This window comes from Hipposideros armiger, unplaced genomic scaffold (assembly GCF_001890085.2).
Source record: "Hipposideros armiger isolate ML-2016 unplaced genomic scaffold, ASM189008v1 scaffold_43, whole genome shotgun sequence".
Classification (NCBI taxonomy): Eukaryota; Metazoa; Chordata; class Mammalia; order Chiroptera; family Hipposideridae; genus Hipposideros; species Hipposideros armiger.
In genome coordinates this window covers 3,641,729-3,666,928 of record NW_017731393.1, presented here as the reverse complement: position 1 = coordinate 3,666,928, position 25,200 = coordinate 3,641,729, and the positions used below count along the sequence as shown (strand labels likewise).

Here is a 25,200-nt window from a genome sequence, read left to right as displayed (position 1 = left end):
ACATAGAAATTTTCATGGAAAAATTCTTTAGAAAATTGGGTAGATAATTAATTTGCTTCATGCCTAATTATGTGCATGAATAAACAATGAATCACTCAATATCTAAATCAGAAAAATTTGTGCATGATTGGTGACAATATGCCATGAAAAAAGGTTTTCATTTATTCAATTTTGCACAAGTGAGGTCCACTAAAAGCAATCGATGAGCTCTTACATTTATTAATAGGGTGCATGTGGGTAGATATATGTGGTAGGTAATGATTCTTGTTCTCATGTTGGTGTTCGTTGTATTATTTAAAGATAAAAACTAAATAAATCAATGAATAAGGTGTGCCATTCTTGGGCAGTGATGAGATTGTGAAATGACCCAAGTTTGGAATTAATTTAAGGCTGGAAAACTAACTTTCATTAAAAAATATCTAACTATAGGTTCTTTCTTTCCTTTGAAAGCCTACACTTTTACCAAGTGAACACATCGCAGATGATTTAATCATCCTCTAATGCTAAAGATCTTGGCTTTTACAAACTCTGTGGGTAAGGAGAGAAGAGATGGATGTAAGTAACAGTTAGAATTTATGTTCTGGGGCTAGGAGGTTGGTTTCTGGGTGTTGCTTGAATTTTTCAAAGTAGTAAATGGGTATATTAATAAATAAAACCAAGTAACGCCAGCACAGGACAGAGTTGGGATTTATGATTGAGCTGATTCGGTAGTACTCCAATCCAATAAAAAAGATGGAGGGTGTTTCATTCATTTTCAGGGCTGCTTCACATCATATTTTGTTTTTGCATTGCTGTTCATTTAAGTGCTTCTCCACTGATACAGATTTAAGCTAATTCCTGGAGGGAGGAATACACAGGAAGATGGACAAAATAGTTGGTGTCCTTGTCTGTCAGCACTGTGGGAAATGGGCATTTGGACAGTTACTAGTGATATTCAAGGATATTGTTGAGCTTTATGATTCATGAGATTTGATGGTATTATTATTAATTAATCAATGGATAAAGGAATAAGCAATACATAAATAAAGGAATAAAAAGGTGTTCAATATAGAACAGTGATGAGTACTCTGAGATATATGTATCAAAGATTTTTATTAAACTCTGTAACTTTGAGGTGTATTAGAAAAAAGAAATCTAGTTATTTCCTTTGAGGGGGAGGGGCTTACATCAAAAGTTAGGAGTAGTCAGAGATCAGGCTCTCCTGAGCTTGAAGTTCTTCATGTCTGGGAAATAAGAGAAAGCCATGAAAGAATAAATAGAAATGTGTCAGTGACTAATGACCAGTTATGTGAGTCTGCAATGAAACAAGGATCATTATTATTATTATTTTAATGATTTTATTGGGGTATTGGGGAAGGGGAACATTGTGTTTTTCCAGGACCCATCAGCTCCAAGTCGAGTTGTTGTCCTTCAATCTTAGTTGATCTTAGTTGTGGAGGGCGCAAGCTCAGCTCCAAGTCCAGTCGCTACTTTCAATCTAGTTGCTGGGGGACGCAGCCCACCATCCCATGCGGGAGTCGAACTGGCAGCCTTGTTGTTAAGAGCACGCGCTCTCACCAGCTGAGCCATCGGCTGCCTGTTGGCAACTCAGCTTGGGTGCAGCTCACTGGCCCATGTGGGAATCGAACCAGCGACACTGTTGCACAGAGCGCACGCTCTTAACCAACTGCCCCACCCGGTCGGCCCAAGGAATATTATTAATTTTATTATTTCCTGAAGCGCTGAGTTTCATGACTCAAATAGATGAAGTCTCTCTTACTGTTTTCATACTATGAGAGTCCATGTTGGTGTTTTGCATTGGTGGTGGGTAGCTGGTTGTTGGTTTTATTTAGCAAAGGAACAAATCACTTACATTAGAAATAATTGTTTAAATAAGTGCCCAACTGAATGAAGGCCAAGCATGGACTAACATTGAAAATATGGTGCCAGATATGATCATACCAGTTTTGTTCACTATTATTTGAAAAAAACAAAAAAGGACCCAGCAGGCTGTATCTGTGGGCAGTGGGCACAAGGGCAGATACTGGAGTTAGTCAGTGTTCTCGTCCAGTGGCTTGGCCTGCATTCATTTTGAGCGTATTGTTAACATGAATGAATGAACAAATGAGTTTATATTTCGGTCAGTTATTTAAAAGAAGGCAGAGCATGGGTCCTTGAGGAGTAGGTGTCATGAAACAAAGATGATTACATCCTTTTAGATGGAGAAAAAGAAATCTAGACTTATCTAACTTTAAAGTGCACATCACAGTGATATGAAATGATATTTTAGTTCTTGATTACTGGTGGATTTTACTCTTTTTCTTAAAAAAATGAATAAATGATCAAATTAGTTTTTAGGTACTTAAATGAGAAAAACATGAGTGAGTCAATAAGTGCATACATTAGGGTACATCTTCGACTAATGCTTCATGGCACGGCCTAAGCAATGCACGAATATGGGCCTTAAAAAAGTTGAATGGGCTGTGAACTCTGTGCTTAGGGAGTATGTAGATGGATAGTAGACTGGTGACATTTATCACTCTTGTTCTGGGTGCTGCATTTAACAGTGTTTACTACATTAATGAAAAATTAAGCAGCGAATAAGTCAATATACAAAAACTAGAGTCATTCTTGTGTCAATAATGAGAAAGTGGTGGGAACCAAGGTTTATGATTAATCTAGTACCTCATGATTTCAACCCACTAAAAAAAGGTTAGGTCTATGCTGTCCCATTCTATATAAAATGTTCATTTTACTTTACAGAATGGAAACACAATAGCTGATTTCTTTTTTTTTTCACAATAGCTGATTTAGTTATTCAATAGTAATAAATAGTTTTTACCTCTGTGGGTAAGGAGCCTGTAGACTGTAGGAGATAATAATCAAAATGCACGTCCTTGGTTTAGGTGGTTTGTTCATTGTGACGTTATGTCAGGAGAATAAATACTAAATACATAAATAAAATCAAAGGATGCCACGCAGGGACCAATTATGGAAATTAACCAAAGTTTATGATTAGTCCAATTCAGTGCAACTGAACTCCATTAAAAAATGATGGAGGGCTTTTAAATCACTTTTGAGTTTTTAATATAATATTTTATTTTGTACCGTGGTTAATTTAAACATTTAGTCGGTTATCAAGGTCTCAGCCATTAACTCCTGGAGGCAGGAGCAGATAGGAAGAGGGGAAGATAGTATCATTGTGAGATATGACTGTGGCTGGCTGATCATTGTATTGTATTAGTTATCTATCGCTGTGTAACGAACTGCCCTACAACTTAGTGGCTTAAAACAACAGTAAGCATTTGTGATCTGTCCCAGTTTCAATGGGGCAGGAATCCAGGAGCGGCTTCGTGGGCAGTGTTGCCTTAGGGTCTATCGTGTGGTTGTAGTCAAGATGTCAGGTAGAACTGCAGTCACCAGGAAGCTCGACTGGGGCTGGGGGTCTGTTTCCACGGCTCGCTCACATGGCGGGATCGTTGGTGCTGGCTGTTGGCGGGAGGCCACAGTTCCTTCCCTCATGGACCTCTCCTCGGGACTGTTGGAGTATCTTTACACCATCACAGTTGAGCTCCTCTACAGCAGTTCCATCCAAGGGAGAGGAAGGTGGAAGCCTGAATGTATTTACAACCTAGACTCAGAAGTCAGACACCATCTCTTCCACGGTAGTCTACTGGTCATAGAGGCCAAGTGTGATTTAATATGGGAGACTACACAAGACTATGAGTACCAGCAGTCAGAGACCATTGGGAGCTGTCTTGGGGGCTGGCTACCACCCATGTACCATGTACCATGTTTAAAACATGGAAAAATTAAATAAAAGAATGGCCAGCATGGACAAAGTATAAATATGGGACTGATGTAAAGCAAAGAGGTTGATAATCTATATATAATGTTGTAATGCATTGCAAAACAGATGTGCTCTATTATTTTATGGAAAACAAGCCTATAGATACAGCTTAGTAATAGTCTAGGATCTTGTGTTTAGGATTTTTGATTCATGTATATTGACTTGGTTATTATTAGTGACTTAATGAAGGGATCAATCACAAAGGCACAAATGAAGGAAGGAAAGGGTGCCAAGTATGGACCAATGATGAACATTCTGGGGTGTCTGAATCAATGATTTTGATTAAACCCTATAACTCTGAGGTCAGAGACCAAGTTAAGCCAATATGGTAAATGAGCTCACAGCTGAAGTTAGTAATATTTAGGATTTTGTTATTCGGCTCTTAAGGTTCATAGGATTGTATTACTAGAAGTGAATTAAAAAATGATTAAATAAATATATGAATGAGGACAAGGAGAGCCATATGTGGCCTTATTATGATGTGTAGTGTATTTATTATTATTAATACAGTTCTGAGGCACTCAGTTCCAACATAAATTGATTAAATATGACCCCTACTTGGGTAAGGAGCATTTAGAGATAAATACCTAGAAATCAGTGCTGCTGTTCTCATTTTGGGGAGGTGCTGGTTGCTTATTAAAAACAAAGAAATATGATCTAGTTGGCTGTATCTGAGAGTAATGAGCACATGAACAGCTGTTAATACCGTTCAAATTTCTAATCCATTTTGTATACATTCATGAATATTGACGAGGTTATGAGTGAATGTATAAATACATTCATCTCTCAACAAATTATTTTGAAAGGGGTAAATGAAGCAGGATTTCTCACTATTGACATTTGGATAATTCATGGGCGGCTGTCCTGTCACTGACCTCTACTCACTAGAGGCCAATATTCACCCCACTCTCCCAGATGTGACAACAAAAAATGTCTCCAGACGTTGGCAAATGTCTTCTGCTGAGAACCGCTGGGGTAAAGAATGGACCAACGTACGGCATGTGTTAAAAAAAACAATGTGAATTGTTTGTCCTGGTGTACCTTGCTGATTTGGATAAAGAAAAAAACAAGCCAGGCTCTTCCAACTTTGGGTCAGGTTCATATGTACAGTTGCATTTAATTGTGTTACAATTTGGGTGGTTGATTGGTTGGTTGTTCATATTGTGTTTTCTCTGGAAAAATAGATGTTTAACTTTTCATGAGTACAAAAGTAAATGAATAAGCCAAACAATGAATGAATAAATAATTACATAAAGTAGGGGATAGCATGGACGATTGGTGAAATTGTGCCAATGAAAAAAGTATTTAAATTTATCCAGTCCTGCCCAAGTGACATCCATTATTAGGAAAAATGTTCTGTATTCTTACCATGTGGGTAGAGAGTGTATAGAAGGATACTTGCAATAGTCACTTCATATTCTGGAGTTGAGTTTTAGATACATCAATAAATAATATGCCAGGCCATTCTTAGACCATTGATTAAAATGTGGTATGAATCAAGTTTAGGATTAATCTTGTACAGGCCTACTAATATCCCTCGAAAAATTTAAATGTACTTTTATATTCTTTTGTAAATCTGCTTTTACTCCACACAATGGATACATAATTCCTGACTTAATTATTCTCCATTGGTGATCATTTTGGCTGACATTTCTGTGGGTCAAATGTGTTGAAACAGATCTTAGTCATAGTCAAAGTTTTTTTTTACCCCCCCCAAAGATTTTATTATTGGGGAATTGGGGGAGGGGGACAGTGTTGGGGAATTGGGGAAGGGGAACAGGCTTCAGTCTAGTTGTGGAGGACGTCGCTTCACTGGCCCATGTTGGTATTATCATTGCGCTCTTCCCGGGTGAGGCAGTCGCTCGCCGGCCATTGGACGGCCACTCATGGCCGCTTATGGCAGCTCAGGAAAGCTCACGCCCACTGCCAGCCAGCCCCACTGCAGCCTACGGCGACTCACGGCAGCCCAGCTCCAGGTCCAGGTTGAGCTGTTGTTCACCATCTTAGCTGTAGAGGGTGCAGCGTCACTGGCCCTCATGTGGGATCCAAACTGGGGCCCTGCTGCTCAGAGCTGGTGTCCCAAGCCAACTCATAACCAACGCATCACTCCGCCAGTCCAGTCATAGTAAAAAAGTTTATGTTCTTGATTTGGGGGGTTGTTCATGGGTTTTAATATTTCAGAGTAATAATTGGGTACATATTCAAAGAAAATAAAAAAGTGCCATTCATTGACCAATGATAGGAATTTATTATGAACAAAAACAAAATTAGATTATTGCAATTCAACACAAGTGAGACTGTTACACGAAATAGGATGGAGGACATTTCCATCAATATCTGAGTTGATTACTATTCCATTTTGTTTTTGCAGCACAGCTAATTTAAATTTCCACAAGTGACCTAGGCTGTTGACTCTTTAAAAGGAGCACATAAGAGAATATGGTTGATATTGTAAACCATATTCTCGGGTAAGATAGTGGGCTCATAGTCATTTGCTGTACTGTATTTAAAATATGGACAAATTAAACAAAAAGGAGCAAGCATGATTTCAGAGAAGCAAGGAATTTATACGTGTGTGACATTAAGATATTCATCTGTTGATCTTAACAATTTCAAGGTTCTTATTTTTCGGATTTTGGGATTTTTTATGTGTCGATTTTCTTATTGTTAGTTAATCAGTGAATGAATCAATATACAAAGGTGCAAATGAATGAAGGAAAGAGTGTCAGGGCTAGACCAATGATGAGCATCCTGAGGTGTCTGAATCAAGAATGTGGATTAAGCCCTATAGCTCTGAGATCCATTAGAAAAAGAAACTTACCCTCTTATCTCTGGGAAAGGAGCACATAGCATAAGTCAGGAAGTGTCAAATCTTGTTCTTGGTCTGTTGGCATTCTTCAGAATAGATTACACGTTTATAAGTAAGTCAATGTGTGAATAAAAGCATGAAATGCATAGATGAATGAAGACAAGGAGGGTCTTAATTGCACTAATTATGGGAGCATGTAATGAAATAAAGAACAGGACTAATACAATTTGGAAGTGTTGAGTTCCAGTAAAATAAATAGATCAAGGCTCTTACACTTTGGGGTAAGGAACATAAAGAGAACTATGTGTAAGAGTCAATGTTGCTGTTGATGGGTAGCAGATTTTTTTTCTTTTTTTTTGATGTTGCCTCTTTTTTGAAGAGACTTCATTTTTTAGGACAGCTTTAGGTTCACGGCAAAATTGAGCAGAATGTACAGCGATTTCCCATAATGCCCCTCCCCACCCACACGCACAGCCTCCCCCGCCATCAGCCTCCCCCGCCAGACGGGACATTTGTTATAATTGGCGAACCTACACTGACACGTCATTATCACCCAAAGTCTATGATTTACAATAGGGTTCACTCTTGGTTGTAAATTTAATGGCTTTAGACAAATGTATAACGACATGTATCCATCATTAGCATATCATACAGAATATTTCACTGTACTGCAAATCCGCTGTGCTCCACCTGTTCACCTGTCTCCCCCCTCTAACCTCTGGCAACCGCTAATCCTCTCACTGTCACCACAGTTTTGCCTTTTCCAGAACGTTATATGGTTGGAATCATATAGTAAGCAGCCTTTTCATATTGTCTTCTTTCACTTAGTAATATGCATTTAAGGTTCCTCCATGCCTTTTCATGGTTTCGATAGCTCATTTCTTTTTAGTGCTCAATAATGTTCCATTGCCTGGATGGAACACAGTTTATCCTTTTGTGTACTGCAGGACACCTGGTTGCTTCCATGTTTTTGCAATTATGAACAAAGCTGCTATAAACATCCATATGCAGGTTTTTGGGTGGACATCATTTTTCATCTCCTTTGGGTAAATATCAAGGAGTGATTGTTAGATCTTATGGTAAGATTATGTTTAGTTTTTTAAGAAACCGCCAAACACCTGTTCTAATAGTGTGTAGTAGTATCTCGTTTCAATTTGCATTTCCCTGATGACATCTGATGTGGAGCGTCTTTTCATGTGCTCATTTGCCATCTGTGTATCTTCTTTGGTGATGTGTCTGTCAAGGTCTTCAGCTCATTTTTTAATTGTTTGCTTTTTTTCTTGTTGTAGATTTTTAAGGTGTCTTTGTATGTTTTGGAAAATAGTCATTTTTCAGATATGTCTTTTGCTAATGTTTTTTTCCCAGTCTGTGGCTTGTCTTTTGTTCTCTTGACAGTTTCTTTGCAGAGCAGAAATTTTTAGTTTTAATTAAGTTTAGGTTATCAATTATTTCTCTGATATATCATCTTTGGTGTTGTATTTAAAATTCATCACCAAACCCAAGGTCATCTACATTTTCTCCTATGTTATTTTCTAGGAGTTTTAGTGTCTTCCTTTTTACATTTCAGTCTATGATCCGTTTTGAGTTAATTTTTGTGTAAGTCCTGTATTTAGATCCCATTTTCTGCATGTGGAGTTCCAGTTCTAGCCCCATTTGTTGAAAAGGTTGTTGTGCTCCATCGTATTACCTTTGCTCCTTCATCCAAGATCAGTTGGCTCTCTTTTAGTGGGCTTATTTTCTTGGCTCTCTGTTCTGTCTATTTTGCTAATGGATTGATTTGTCTATTTTGCTAATACCACACTGTCTTGATTACTGTAGTTTCACAGTAAGTCTTGAAATTAGGTAATGCCCGTCCCCCAACTTTTGTTCTTCAGTATTGTGTTGGCTGTTCTGGGTCGATTGCCTATATTCATATAAATGTTAAGATCAGTTTGCCTCCACCCACGAAATAACTTGCTTGGAATTTTGTTGGGATTGCATTGAATCTACACATCGAGTTGGATAGAACTGACATCTTGACAGTGACTTTTCCTGTCCATGAGCATGGAATATCTCTCCATTTATTGGGTTGTCGGAAAAGTCATGACAGATTTTTTCTGTTTTTTGTTGCAAAAGTGCATTATGACTTTTCTGACAACCCAGTATTTAGTTCTTTTTTGATTACTTTTATCAGTTTTGTGGTTTTCCTCATATAGACCTTGTACATATTTTGTTGGATTTACACCAAGTATTTCATTTTTGGGGTTCTAATGTAAATAGTATTGTGTTCTTAATTTCAAATTTCACTTGTTCATTGCTGGTATATAGGAAAGTGATTGACTTTAATGTATATTTTCTACACAGGTGACCATGTCATCTGTTAAAAAAGACTGTCTTATTTCTTCCTTCACTAATAGCATACCTTTTCTTGTTTTATTTCATGAGCTATAACTTCCAGTACAATGTTGTAAGGGAGTGTAGAGCGGGAACATCCTTACATTGCTCCTGATCTTAGTGGGAAAGCTTCTAATTTCTCATCATTAAGTCTGATTGAGCTGTAGGATTTTTTTCAATTTGAGGTAATTCCTGTCTTCATAGTTACTGAGAGTTTTTATTGTGAATGGGTGTTAGATTTTGTCAAATACTTTTCCTGCATTGATTCATATGATATGATTTTTCTTCCTTCACCTGTTGATGTGACAGAGTAAATTAATTGACTTTGGACTGTAGAACCAGCATTGCATACTTTGGATAAATTTCAGTTGGTTATTGTATATTTCTTTTTATACATTGCCAAGATTTAATTTACTAATATTTTGTTGAGGATTTTTGCATCTTTGTTCATGAGAAATATTGTTCTGTAGTTTTTTTTTCTTTCTTGTAATGCTTTTGTCCGGCTTTGGTGTTAGGGTAATATGGCCTCACAGCATGATGAGGAAGTATTTCCTCTGCTTCTTTCTTCTGAAAGAGATTGTAGAGAATTGGTATAATTTCTTCTATAAATATTTGGTACAATTCACCAGTGAACCCACCTGGGCCTGATGCATTTTATTTTGGAAGGTTATTAGTTATTGATTCATTTTCTTTAATAGATACTGGCCTATCCATATTGTCTGTTTCTTCTTGTATGAGTTTTGGCAAATTGTGTCTTTCGAGGAATAGGTCCATTTCATCTAGGTTATCACATTTGTGGCCATAGAGTTGTTCATATTATCTTGTGACAATCCTTTTAATGTTCATATTATCTTGTGACAATCCTTTTAATGTCCATGGGAACTATAGTGAACTCTCCTCTTTCATTTCTGATATTAGTAATTTGTGTCCTCTCTCTCTCTCTTTTTTCTTAGCCTGACCAGAGGCTTAATGATTTTATTGATCTTTTCAAAGAATCAGATTTGGCTTTATTGATTTTTCTCTTTTGTTTTTCTCTTTTAAATTTAATTGATTTCTGCTTTAATTTTTATCATTTCTTCTATTCTGCTTACTTTGGATTTAATTTTTTTTTCTAGTTTACTAAAGTAGAAACTTAAATTACTGATTTTTAATTTTTTCTTTAAATAAAAATTGTATACTATTTTTAAGGTATACAATATGATGTTTTGCTACACATACACATAGTAAAATAATTACTACAGTCAAGCTAATTAACATATCTATCTCCTCACATAGTTGTCGTTTTTGTCTTTCTTTTTAGTTTTTGTGATAGGAGAACCTGAAATCTACTCTCTTAGCCAATTTCTAGTATACAATATGATATTATTAACTATAGTCATCATGCTGTACATTAGATCTCTAGAACTTATTCATTCTACATAACAGCAACTTTGTACCCTTGACAGATGTCTCCCAATTTCTTCCATCTCTCCACTCCTAGTAACCACCATTCTACTCTCTGCTTCTATGAATTCAGCTTTTTTAGATTCCACACATGAGTGAGATCATGCAGCATTTTCTTTCTGTGACGGGCTTATTTCACTAAGCATAATGTCCTCCAGGCTCACCCATGTTATTGAAAATGACAGGATCTTTTCTTTTAAGGCTGAATAATATTTCACTGTGTGTTTATACCACAATTTCTTTATCCATTCATCTGTCAACAGAGACTTAGTTCCTTTTTTCTAATATATGCATTCAATGCTATAAATTTCCCGCTAAAGCGCTGCTTTTGCTGCATCCATTTTTAAGAGAAACAGGATGCATTTACATAAATGGACATTTGATTGAGGATATATCTCATCGAATGAGAAGCAGTTATGAACACATGCTGACGGTGTGTCACATGGGGAATGTTATGATTGATCATTGTATTCACTAAATTCTATTAACAACCCCAAAATGATACACTCAGTTATTTCTGTGACTAGCAAGAAGATAGATGTTACTATCACTCAGGATTTATTTCTCGTGTCTTTGTATTCACAGATACTTACATATTGTTTTAACTGAATGAATGAATTAAATCCTATCTTAATTATTTAAAATAAGAGAAAATACAGATCAATGAATACCATGTTTTATGAGACAATGATAATTACTAATTTGGGTTTTCACTACTGATGGTTATAGAAAGAAAAATTCCTAGCCTACTCCCATTTTTGATAAGGGGCATGGTAGATCATTGCATTTAATAGTCTTTCTGTTCTTGATTACTGGCTGGTTTACCAGTTTGACTATTTAATATAATGAACATATGGCTAAATCATCCCATAAGTAATTAAATAAATGAATAAGTGAATGAATAAATGAACATATAAAATAGAATCAAGCATGAGTCATTGAGAATGTGAAATAAGGATTTAAGTGTACTCAATTCTGCAAAAATAACATCCATTAAAATAATCTTTTCTGTTAAAACTGTTATATATAAAGATATTTTTGATAGATATTGTTCTTATTCTTGTGTGGTGGATTCAAAAGTGGCTAGTACATTATTTAAAAGTAAAATAAATACTGGACTAATGAAAAAGGATCAAAGTTGATTGCTCTCTAGTTTCACGTAATTAATATACATTAAGAATCTAGGTTAATTCTACTTTGTCCTCCACAGAATGACATCAGGACAGCATTCATTTTCTAAGAAACAAAGTCTTGGCAGTTAGCTCTGCAGATAAAGATCATAGTAAGTAAGTCGAAGTTCTCATCGTTGGTTGGGATGCTTTTTTCGTAAGTGTTTAGTGGTGTTTCAGAAGAATCAAAGCCTATAAAAGAAATAAAACCCTCCAAGTATGGACCAGTGATGGGAATATGTTCTGAATAAAAAATTATGTTTAATTTGGCACAACTGAGGTAATTAAAAAAAGATAGTGGTCATTTCATTCATTTCTAGAACTATTTAATATTAGTTTATTTTCCTCCACAAACAACTTAAACATTTTCATATTGATGTAGTCCTAGCTGATAACTCTGTGTGTGGCAGCCCATAAGCAAATGGAAGACATTGTGTTTGAGAAGGGATTCAAGATCGTGGTTTCGCCACTTTTCATTGAACCATCTTTAAAACATGGGCTAATTAAATAACAGAAAACCGCAGGAGGACCAATGATAAATGTGGATTTGGTATGAAATATGGATGTTAATTGATCACACATGTTCTCTGAGGTCCATTGTACAATGAGATCTAGTCTCTACCCTCAATGGGGAAAGAACCACGAATGGGAAGATCTTGTTCCTGGAATTTTATGATTGTATTGTTATTCACGGATCAATGAATAAATAAATAAACGAAAGTATAAAGGAAGAAAAACGTGCCTGGACCAATGATGAGTTCCATGGGGTATCTGAAACAGGAGTTTTGATTAAACCCATATACGACTCTGAGGTCCACATAAAGAGACGCATAGTTATTCCCTCTGTGGGAAGTGAGCCCACATTATTTTGTGCGTGGGTTTTTGTGGTTCTTGGGGATGGATTGTATTTTTATTATAAAATGGACCCACAGAAAAACAAAATGTGTCAATGGATGAAAAAAAGAGGACAGGGCATGCTCCTATTTTTAAGGACTGTAAAGAAACATGGGTTATTATTAAAATCTGGCTGAGTTCTCGAGACTCCACTCCCATTGAATTAATAGTAAAGGCCCTTTCTGCTCTGGAAAAGAGTATACAGTCATTTGTACATTAACAGTGAGAGTTTTTGTTCTGTGTTGGTGGTGGGTTGCTGACTGTTTTACTAAGGAGATGGAAACATATTTACTCGTATATATTGTAGTTGGTTAAATAACCACAGAATTGAAAGCCAAGCAGAGACCAATGATGAGAATGTTTCATATGATAAAACTCATAATTAATCCAATTTTTTTTAAACTGAATTTTATTAAAACAATAACAGAGAAGAAAGCTTGTTATACTTGATGGCAATGACCATGGACAGCCATATTTTGTTCTGTATTTTTGTCTAGTGAGTAAGATCACAGATGTCTTTCTACAAGAGAGATCTTGTATAAGAGAAAGAAGGAATAAATTTATATCTTAATCTATTTTACACAGTCAGCAAACCATGGAACACATGTTTTAATACAAGGATACTGATTCATCTTGTTTTCCAACAATACACATTCTAGGAAAAATTCTAAGCACTTCCATATATTGAAGGGTCCACCTAGAGCTTTCCAAGTTGTGGTAGTTTGGTTCTAAGTTAGTATTTAACCATTCTGAGTCTTCTTTAGAAAAGTGAGGGCATGATATTATTATTCCCTGAATAATAACATAAATCAGTAAGTGAGTAAATCGATGAATACATTTAGTGGAGGATTGGTGAGATTGTACCATGAAGCAAATGAAATAAATCCAATTCTATACAAATAAGTCCGATAGAAAGATGATTGTGGCTCTCCCTATGTAGGTAGCAAGTAAAGTCAGGTGTCTTTGATTGGTATAGCTTTTATTTTGTGTTGAGCAGTAAATTCAATGGTGTTTATATTATTTAATAGTAAAATTTAAGTAAGTAAATAAAAGATTGCCATTCTTGGGAAAATGAGAATGTGATGTGAAGTGGGGTTTATGATTAATCTAGACTTCTGATAAATTTCAGTTTAAAAAGGCGAGCTGTGTCTTCGTGGTTTTAAAATGTAGGCTATTTTTTTTCCTTTATAGAATGAACTCCATACCGCTGATTGAATCATCCTGTAATCATGAAGACCCTGGCTGTTTGTTACCTCTGGGACTAAGGAGCGTAAAGGCTGATGTAAGTAAACATCAGTGTTGGTGTTCTAAGCTTAGATGGGGGTTATACATGGGAGCCCATGAAATGATTTCAATAAAATAGTAATAATACATGGAATTAAGGAATGTCGATCATGAGTCCATGATTCGAATGTGTCGAATGAACTAAAATTTATGATTATTTCGACTCAGCCCCACTAAGGGCCATCACTCAAGTGGCAGAGGACATTTCACATATTTTCAGAGCAGTTTAACTTCCTATTTTATGTTCCTGTCACATTTGCCTCATGCCTTCCTTCTTTGATAACGTTCTGAGTTGTTAACTCTTTGAGGCTGGAGTATCTTAGAAGATGGTAGATGCCAGTTGTGGGCTAAGATGATAGGCCTATGGTTATTGATTACACCGACTTTAATATGTGGACAAGTCCAGTGAGGGGGGAGCAGGTGGACACTAATCATAAGAAAGGGACAGACAGGAAGTGGGGGAGCTGATTTGTCCCGACATGTAAAACAGGTTCATGTGAAGAGTTTGAGTCTGTTTGCTCAAGGGCAGTGAACAGATCTTGGTTGTATTTAAGGCTTTCATTCTCAGTTTTGTGTCATTAAAGGTTATTTATCATATATTATTCGTGAACCTGGGAATGAGTGAATCAATTCAACACCATAAATGAGTGGAGCGATAGAAAGCCATGCCTGGATCAATGATGAGTATTGGTGGAGGTACTGAATCAATGCCTTTGATTAAGCCCTCTGCGTGACTCTGAGGTCCATTATGGAAAGAGCACCGGTCAATATTCCCTGTAGAAATTAGCTAGGAGTAGAAGTTAGGAAAATTCGATAAACTTGTCCCTGGGCTTCTGTAGTTCATGGATATGGATTGTATTATTTCAAGTGAATCAATGCATGAGTAAATAAAGAAATGTGTGTATGAAAGACCAACAGGCCTACTCATGGAACAATTAGGAGAGTGCAATACAATAAGCTTTAACGTTAATACATTTCTGAAGTAAAATGGACAGGTTTCGTCTGTAACCCTTTCCTATGGAACATACCAGTGTCTGTAGTTAGGAGGCGGTGCTCTGAGTTTTTTGTAGCCTGCTGGGTTTTTTTTCTACATTAAGAAATGGGAACGTGTTTGCATCAGTCAATAACCCATTAAATAGCCATCTACTTAATAGATGTTCATATAGGTGGATATTTGTATTGTTATAGATTTTAATCTTGGGCCAGGTGGTAGACATAATAGTGTTTATTGTATTATTTAAAGCTAAGAATTCAATGCTGAATTAACAAAAAATTACATTTTTGAGCCAAAGTTTCTTGTTATCTAGTTCTGCCTAACAACTGTTTTAAAGGAATCTAAATCCAGTCTAAATCTTTTCCTCTCCAGAGTGAACATAAGACAGCTGACTTAAAGAGCCATCATCGTGTGCAAGGAGCATAAAGACGAATATAAGTAAGTCTCTTAGTTCACATTCTCTGCATAGTCTGTTCATAGGTCTTATGTGAAAAATTTCAAAGTAGTTGTTCTTTACTATATATATGAAATGAAAGTGCTCCAAATGTGGGTCAGCGATGGGAATGTGTTATATGCCAAAAATTATATTTAATCTAAACCATCACATCTGAGGTCATTTTAAAAGAAGACAAAAGTTACTTAATTTAGTCTCAGAGCCCCTTAATATTATTCTTTATTTTCTGCCATAGTTGATTTAACCATTGTCATATGGGTAGAGCTGGCTGGTCACTCTTTGGGGACAGCCCAGAGGTGATCAAAGATGGTGGTTTCATTATTTTTCATTGAGACATCTTTGACATAGGGGCGCATTAAATAAAAGAGGGCCACACAGGAAGTGCTGACTACACAATGCAGGGATGTTGGCCCGTCCGCATGTGCAGCTTGAGTTCCATCACGAAAGAGGTGTAGTTTATTAGCTCAATGGGACAAGTGCCTGAATTTAAGGGTCTTGTTTTAGAATTTTGTGATTGTATTATTATTATTTGTGAATCAGAAAATTAATAAATTAAAACAATTCCCAGCATGGACCAGTGATGAATGTCATGGGGTTTCTGAAACAAGAATTTTGATTAAACCCATCTGCAACTCTGAGGTCCGTTACGATGAGACACCCCATTATCCTCCGAAATAGGAAGTGAGCCTATAGCACCTTATTCTTGGGCTCTCGTGATTTGGGTTATGAATTTAATTATTATAATAAAATTAGCCCACTAATAAAGAAATACATACATGAATAAAAAATAAGCTATGCATGCACTACTTTTTAAGGCATATAATAAAACATGGATAATCATTAAAACAATTTTAAGATTCTTAGTCCCAACCAATTAATAGTCGAGGCTCTTATCACTTTGGTAAGGAGCATGTAGTCATCTGTACAGAGGAGTGCATGTTCTTGCTCTATGTTGAGGCAGATTGCCAATTGATCATTTGATTAAGGAAATGGAAATACATTTCTACAAATAGTTGATTGAATAAACTGTGTAATTGAGAGGGAGAACGTGAAGCAATGATGAGACTGTTTTATAACATTAATGATTAATGCAGTCTTTTTTTTTTTTTTAGATTTTTATTGGGGAATTGGGGGATGGGAACAGCTCTGGGGAATTGGGGGAAGGGAAACAGACAAGTTGCTGTCCTTTTGTTCTTCAGTCTAGTTGTGGAGGACGTTGCTTCACTGGGCCAAGTTGGCAACATCATTGCGCTCTTCCTGGGGTTAGGCAGGTCAGTCTCCGGCTTCTGGACAGCCGCTCACTGCGGCTGCTGGCCGCTCACGCTGGCTGATGGCTACACACGGTAGCCCAGCTCCAGGTTGAGCTGTTGTTCAGCATCTTAGCTGTAGAGGGCAGTGTCACTGGCCCTCATATGTGGGATCCGAACTGGGGCCCTCTGGCGTCCCAAGCCAGCTCTTAACCACCGTGCCACTTGACCCGCCCGATTAATGCAGTCTTTTAATGCAATGTTGCATAAGTAGACATTAAAGGAACCAGTTTGCTATTCTTTTGGGTAATGACTTAGAACAGCTGTAAATATTATTCCAGGTACTTATCCACTGTGGGTGGGCTCACATACGTATATTGAAGTATAATTATAAGTGGACAAATGCATACATTTATATCAGTCAATTGTTTTTACAAGTCAGCCAACAATACATCAATGGAAAGCATGCATTTGGGTGTAAAGCTCTTGATTCATCATATTTTACACAAGCGATATCCACAGGAAGACAAAGAGTTCTAGGCCTTTCTAATGGTGCATATAGACATTTGAAAATAATAGTGTTTCAGTTCTGTTTTGATGGTTATTTAAACTTTTTGGAATTTTTTTAGAAAAATGAAGGGATGATCTTATTACCCCATTAAGTAATTAAATGAATGAATGAATAAACATATTAGGGCTAACCTTAGACCCTAGGTGAGATTGTGCCATGAAGTGAATCTTCCATTTACCCAATTTTGCAAAAAGTTCAACAGAAAAGATGATTTTGGCTCTTACCTTTGTGGGTACCACACTAGATTCACTGGTGTTCATTACATTATTTAAAATAAAAATTGCATAAATTAATACACATAAGGTAGTGCTCTCTCTTTTAAAATGTGGAGAATGGGATACAAACTGGGACTCATGGTTACTTGGTTCTCGATCATTTAAAATAGCTAAATGTAGATTGACTATCAGATTTTATTGTTATCTCATGGTGACCATCTTGCTTTTTACCTCTGGGTAAAGAGGTTGCAGATCAATGTAAGGAATAATCAAAGTTCATATTCCTGCGTGGGGGCGTGGCCAGGGGTATTCACTGAGACGTTTTGAAGGAATAAATGGCTACATACATATGTAATTCAAAGGTAGTCATGCATTGACCAGTGATTAAAATGTGTTAAGAATTCAGAAATATGATTAATCTATTTCTGCATGACTGAATTCATTAAGTGAAAAAAGAAGAAAGGCATTTCAGTCATTTTCAGAACATCTTACTATTCCATTTTATTTTTGTACCACAGTGGGTTGAAACGTCCCCACTGATGTTGTTATAGGCTATGAACCCATTGAGGGGGAGGACATAAGAAAAGGGAAATTTTTTCTTAATTTTGTATAAAATGGTAGTTCATTGTATCATCTTTAAAATATGGATGTTAAATCAAAGAGATCCAAGTATGGAACCACGAGGAATATGGAATTGATATGATGGAAGGAAGTAGGCGAACGAACGTTTGCAACACTGAGGTGCGTTGCACCAAGAGGGCTAGTCCTCCGGCTGTGAGAAGTTAAATTTCAGGACATGTTCATACCTTCAAGGATCTTGGTATTATTTTCCTTGTTCATGGACATTGATTATATGATTATTGATGAATCAACAAATAAGTCAAGAACAATACATTACATGAAGGCACAGAATACCAACTCTGGATCAATGATGAATATGTGTGGGGCATCTGAAGAAAATATTTTTATTAAACCCGGTTTATATCTCAGGTCCATTGCATCAATGGGAAATGCTTCCAGAGGAAGTGAGAAAAGATTCAAGGATGTATTTTTGATCTTTTGCTGTTCGTGAATATAGATTATTATAAGTTAACCAATGCATGAATTAAGTATAAATACAGAGGAGGGCTATACCTTATATAATTATGAAAGGAGCCAATGAACCAAGGATTATTGCTAATACATTTCTGAAATTTTGAGTTCAAATAAAATAGACGGAGGCTGCTTCTCCTTGGGAGCGTAGAGTAGATAGATGAGAATATCAGTTTTGTTTTTCTGGGTTGGTGAGTTTCTGGTTGTGTGTCTTATTTTAAATAGGGACAAAAAACTTACATAATTACACCATAATCAATAATGCTTACTATGATAAATTCAATAATATAACAAACCATAATAAACACATGATATAAATTATTTTAATAAATATCAATAATAAAAATAAAATGGAAGTGATTAGATAGTTATTGAAACATGGAAAAGATCTAAGCATGAATATAGAAAACATAACTGTAGAAATGACTAATTATATTGTGTTCATTGAATTGTATTTAAAAAGGAAAATGTAAATGCATTTTGTCAATGATTTCTGTGAGTAATAAGGCAATGGTTAGATTTAGTGTCACTCAGCATTCTTGTCCAGTGTCCTTCAGGTTCACCAGTTCTGGATAAGTGAGTGAAAGAATAATTTCACATCTCAATCCATTATTTAAAATAGCATAAACCATGGGCCAGTGAGAAGCATATGTGATGTATGAAGGAACATGATGATTCTTTTCCTCTTGAAGTCCACTTAAATAAAAAAGATCCAGGATCCTTCTTCTTTAGTATATAGATCATATAGATCCTACTGTCTGAATACATCTTGCTATTAGTACTTAAATTCAAATTAATTAAAAATAAAAATTCAGTTTCTCAGTAACACTAGCTGCATTTTAGCCATATGTGGCCAGTGGATACCATATTGGACTGTGCTAATGGGGAACATTTTCTCACTGCGGAAAGTTCCATTAGTACAGACAGTGCTGTGATAGAAAGTTGTATGTAATAGTATTTAGTTTTGGGTAGTAAAAGGCTCTACCATTTTCTTTAGGAAAAAAGAGCAGATAATTAAATTATCTTTTGAGTTGTTAAATAAAAAAATAGACTAATCAATAAATACATGAATGAAAGTACAGTGTGGCCCATTGGTCAGATTTTTTTCATGAAACAAGAATTTAAATTTATCCCATTTTGCAGAAGTTTTCTCCATTAAAAAATTGTCTGTCATTTTTGCTACTTGGTAGGGGTATATAGACAGGTATTAATAATAGTTATAGTTCTTGTGTGGGGTGGTAGATTAAAAGGTCATTGTATTATTATTGTATTACTTCAAACTAAAAACTTAGTAAGTCAATAGATGAGACGGATACCACTGTTGGATTGATGATGAAAATGTGACACAAACTAATGTTTATGATTAATCCAGTAGTGTAGAACTAACTTCTATTTAAAGTCTAAATTTACACTTTTTATTCCTTTAAACATCCACCTTTCCTACTGAATGAACACTTCGCAGTGGTTTCAGTCCCTGTCCAGTAATGAAGATCTCGGCTGTTACCCCTGTCTGTGGGCAAGAGCAATGTAAGTGACAGAGTTCCTGTCGTTGGCTTGTATGGTTTGGTCACGTGCAGTCACTGACGTGGTTCCATGGAACAAAAGGCTGTATACACAAAAATAAAATCTGAGAACACTAAGTAGGGACCAACAGTGGGGATTTGTTTTGGGCCAAGGAGTAGAATGAACCCATTTCAGCACAACTGAGATTCATTTTTTAAAATGATGGCAGGCATTTAATGAATTTACACAGTGTTTGTTATTCCATATTATTTCTGCGCCACAGTTGATTTAAGCATTTCCATATTGGTAGAGATCTGCCAGGCTATTACTGTCTAGAGGAAGCTGTTAGAAGGTAGAACATATTGTCTGCGTAGTAGATGTGGGATACCATTGTGGGTTTTGGTTATTCATGACACCATGTGTAAAACTGGCCCAATTAAATGAACATGGCCTAATGATGGACCAGTTTTAGCTGTGGTCCTTTATGAAGGGAGGTTTCCACTGAACTATAGTCCTGAAGCTCTGTGAGACATCAGCCTTCAGACAGTTCACAGTTATATCAAGGATCTTGTTCTTGGGAGTTTGTGATTCATGGGAAAATGGAGGCATAAGTGAATACAGAAAAAGAGTGCCAAGCCTGGACCAATGATGAGATTGGAGGGTGTCTGAATCAAACATTTTGATTAAAGCCATCTGTAACTCTGAGGTCCATTATTAAAAAGTGGCCTCCTTTTTTCATGTATGGAAACGAGCTTATAGCAGAAATTTAGAGTATTCAGGTATCTTAATCATGGCCGTACACACTTTATGGGGATAGATTGAATTTTTCAATGATAAAGTCTTGAATCAACTTCATGCTTAACCTAGTATCATGTCCTTTCATTCAGTCTAAATCTGGACTGTTCATTCTTTGAATATTGGTGTTTGACTCCACAGAATGCAGAAGACAATGTCTGATTGAATCAGTCTGTGCAGATGAAGATCTTGGCCGTTACCTTTGTGGGTAAGAAACTTAATGACTAAAGTAAATAATAGTCAAAAGAGCTTGTCAATTGGGGTGAATTTTTCATTAGTGTTCATTCAATTATTTCAGTTAAGCCATACATAGACCAATGATATGAATGTGTTATGAAACAAAGATTATGGTTAACCGAATTCAATACAATTGTGGTTAAAAATAAGATGGAAGACATTTTATTCATTTTCAAAGCTTATTAATAGTAATCCATCTTATTTTTGCACTGCGTTTGATTTAAACATTTACCCAGTTATCAATTCTAGGGTTGCACTCTTCAATATGGTTGCCCCTAGCCACCTGTGGCTATTTAAATTTAAAATAATTAAAATGAAATGAATTTTAAGTTCAGTTCCTCAGTTGCACTAGCCACAGTTCAAGTCCTTCATTACCTGTGGCGGATGGTAGCCACACCGGAGAGCGCAGTTATGGCACATTCATATCATCACGCAAAGTTCTACTGGACAGCTCCTAAGTGAGGGCGGAGGACAGACAGAGATGGAAGGTGGTTGGAGTACGAGGCCTAGGAAGCAAGGATGCTCATTGATCCGTACATACCTCACCGAGGGACACTGCAAAAAGAGAAAAGACCTAGTTCATGGGGGAAAAAGCCTATAAACAAATCTTGGTCATATTCAAGATCTTGTTCTTGGCTGTTTAAAAAAATTTATGAATGTTGATTTTATTACTTAGTGGGTCAATGAATGGATCAATAAACAAAGGTATAAAGGAAGCAAAAGATTGCTTAACCTGGATCAATGATGAGTACCCTGGGGTGTCTGAAATCAAGGATTTTGATTAAACCCTGTAACTCTGAGGTCCATTACCAAAAACTCCTCTTTGTTACCTGTATGGGAAATAAACTTATGTTAGGAGGTAAAAGTATGCGGGAGTTTGTTTGTTCTTGGGTTTCTGAGTATTGTGTTTTCACTCAATCGATGAATGAATAAATTAAGAAATATATAAATGAATAAAGACAAAATGGGTTATTCCTGGTTCAAATATGAGACTACATAATGTAATACATATAATATAAAAATCATTGTTAATACATTTCTGAAGCACTGAGTTCTAGTAAAATAAATTTATTAAAGCTGACCCTTTTGGGTAAAGAGCATTTAGATAGATGGATGTAAGAGCCTATGTTATTTTTCTGGGTTGGGTTGTTGGTTTTTTGTTTTATTAAGGGAATGGCAAAACATTTACTTAAATTGATTATTGATTAGATAATCATAATTTAGAGAGGGTTTACACATGGACCTTTGTTGAGAATGTGTCAAATGACCAGTTACGATTAATGCAATGATTTTCATTATTTTTTAATTTAAAAGGAACAAGAAAACATAATGTGATCTTTTTTTTGGTGCTTAATGAACATATGGTCAAGCATTAATATTATCCTGTTTCTGTAGAGTCACAAATATTAATGATGTTATTATTAATGTGTAAAAGAATACGTTAATCTTTTAATCAATTATTTGAAAGAAGGCAAAGCATGGACCAGTGAGGACCATATGTGATGAAACAAGGGGCGTGATGAATTCAGTTCTACACAGTTGCTTCCCAGAAAACAAAGATAAACTAAGGCTCTTATTCTTTTGGAATGGTGACTATATTTAAATAGGAGTTCTCTTTCTGACTTTTGGGTGCAAATTTTTTTAAAATGTCAGATAAATGGCTCCATGTGTAGCTATATACATACATATGTATATAAAAGTGGGATAAGTAAGCATAGACAATTGTTGAGAATGTGCTCAAATCTGGAATTCAGATTAACCTAATTTTTTCCAAGCAAGATTCATTTAGAAAGAAGCTACAGCTCTTACCTGGCTTGGCAGGGGGCATATAAACAGATATGTGTCATAGTCATAGTTCTTACTCTTTTGTCTGGTGTTGGTTTCAAAGGTGTTCACTATATCAGTTGAATTTAATACTTGAATCAACCAATCAATAACCATTCAGAGTTTTGTTTTGTTTTTTAAAATTTTTATTAGGGGATTGGGGGGGATGGGAACAGTGCTGGGGAATTGGGGGAAGGGGAACAGACAAGTTGCTGTCCTTTTGTTCTTCAGTCTAGTTGTGGAGGACGTTGCTTCACTGGCCCAAGTTGGCACCATCATTGCACTCCTCCCTGGGCAAAGCAGATCAGTTGCCGGCTTCTGGATGGCCGCTCACTGCGGCTGCTGGCCGCTCACGCTGGCTGCTGGCTACACAGGGTAGCCCATGGCAACCCACTGCAGCAGGGGCTGTAGCCTACGCCATCGCCGGCGACTCACGGCAGCCCAGCTCCAGGTCGAGCTGCCATTCAGCATTTTAGCCATGGAGGGCAGCGTCACTGACTCTCATATGTGGGATCTGAACCGGGGCCTCTGGAGTCTCAAGCCACTTCTTAAACATTGCGCCACTCGGCCAGCCCCATTCAGATTTTTAATATATAACAAGCACTAAGATTTATTCTTAATCAATTGTTGATTTGGATCAATTTAAAAAATACTAATCTAGGCTGATCTATCTAATTTAATCTATTTTTATATTTGCTTTGTACTCTACAGAACGATTGCACAATGGTTCAATTAAGGACTGGAGAAACTTGTGTAAGTAACAGTCGAAGGAATTGCTTCTAGTTTGGTGGTTTGTCATGGGTGTTAATACAGTTATTGAAAGGGAATAAAGTTACATATACAAATAAAATGAATAAAGGTCACATGTGAGCCAATTCAGCAATCGGTGGTCAATTAAGGAGAAAAAAATAAGATAATTTTATTCATTCTCACAGTTAATCGTTCAATTAATTAATGAATGTAAAGTGTATTATTCAATGTTAATTTTGCGTCAAAGTTGATTTAAACCTCACTCTACAAAGATAATTTAGTCACATTCAAATAGTAAAATGAGGCTAATATGAAGTATTATATTAATTTATATAAGAAACAGGATCCTGGTTCAAGTTTTAATGACCTCTAAGCATTTGTTTTATTATAGTGAATGGTTGAATTAATTAAAACATGTAGACCTGATTGAAAATAATGAGAGCCAACCTTGGACCAATGATGACGACTGGTAGAGTATGAGTACTAGATGGTGAATACCATGTGTCTGGAACTCTGAGGCCCAACACAATAAGAAATCTAGTATATACTTTCTGTTGGAAATAATCCTATGGACAGATGTTAGGAATATTTTGTTTTTAGTTTTGTGTTCATGGAATTTGATTCCATTATTATAAATGGATCAATGAAAGAATCAGTAAACCAATATATAAATAAAGAGGGTGAATCATTGTCCAATTATGAAAATATATGGTGAGGCCAGAAATACTATTACTATATATTAAAAACACTGAAACTCAGAGTTCATGTTCTTGTTTGGTCAGTGCCTTGTTCAACGTTGTTTGTTTTCTCAAGAAAAAACAAAAACAAAAACACAATTTAATACATACTTAAATGACTTAATAAAATGAAAGGAGAAATGCAGCGTAAATGGAGAGAATGTTTCCATATTTTTATCATTTGTTCTGCTTTGTACTTTTAGAATGGATGCTCCTGGCTGATTTGAGCACCCGTTTCCCATGTCCTGAGCTCCCTGGTTGCCTCTGTGTGTTAGTAGCATGGAGACCAATGTGAGTATAGTAAAGTCTTTGTCTTGCTTTGGGTAGTTTTTAAAGGATATTCATTGTATTGTTAAAAGAATCCAAGAAGGCCAACTATGGCCCAATGATAAATATGACACTGACATATTAACATTTTGACATAGGAACATTGTGTTGATTAGTCAATCTTTGCATACTATTAAGAATGTTTAATGTAAAACATTAATTGTTCACTAAGAATGATTAATAAAAGATAATCAAGCTGGCAAATGATCATATAGATAGCTGTTAAGGCTACTTAAATATCTTCTTAAGTTTTTGTGATTCATATTATCAAAATGATAATTAATCAATGAACAAACTTAGAAATTAAGGGGGAAGAAGAGTGCCACTTCTGGACCAATGATGACAACTGGTGGCGTATGCGTCAAGGATGATGAATTCTATGTGTCTAGAACTCTGAGGTCCAACACAAAAAAATCTAGTCTACTGCCTCTATTGGAAATGATCCTGTAGACCAGCGGTTCTCAACCTTCCTGATGCCACGACCCCTTAATACAGTTCCTCATGTTGTGGTGACCCCCAATGTAGACCAGCGGTTCTCAACCTTCCTGATGCCACGACCCCTTAATACAGTTCCTTATGTTGTGGTGACCCCCAACCATAAAATTATTTTCGTTGCTACTCTATAACTGTAATTTTGCTACTGTTATGAATCG

General features: G+C 36.1%; 1 long non-coding RNA gene across 1 annotated transcript; it reads left to right on the top strand.

The window, feature by feature from the left end:
• The first annotated feature begins 342 nt into the window (after positions 1-342).
• On the top strand, positions 343-20,880 carry LOC109381004 (uncharacterized). Its single transcript, XR_002123610.1, has 6 exons — positions 343-555; positions 11,665-11,736; positions 13,709-13,799; positions 15,168-15,233; positions 19,837-19,901; positions 20,814-20,880. It is a non-coding gene; the product is annotated as an uncharacterized LOC109381004 (long non-coding RNA).
• Positions 20,881-25,200: the final 4,320 nt, after the last annotated feature.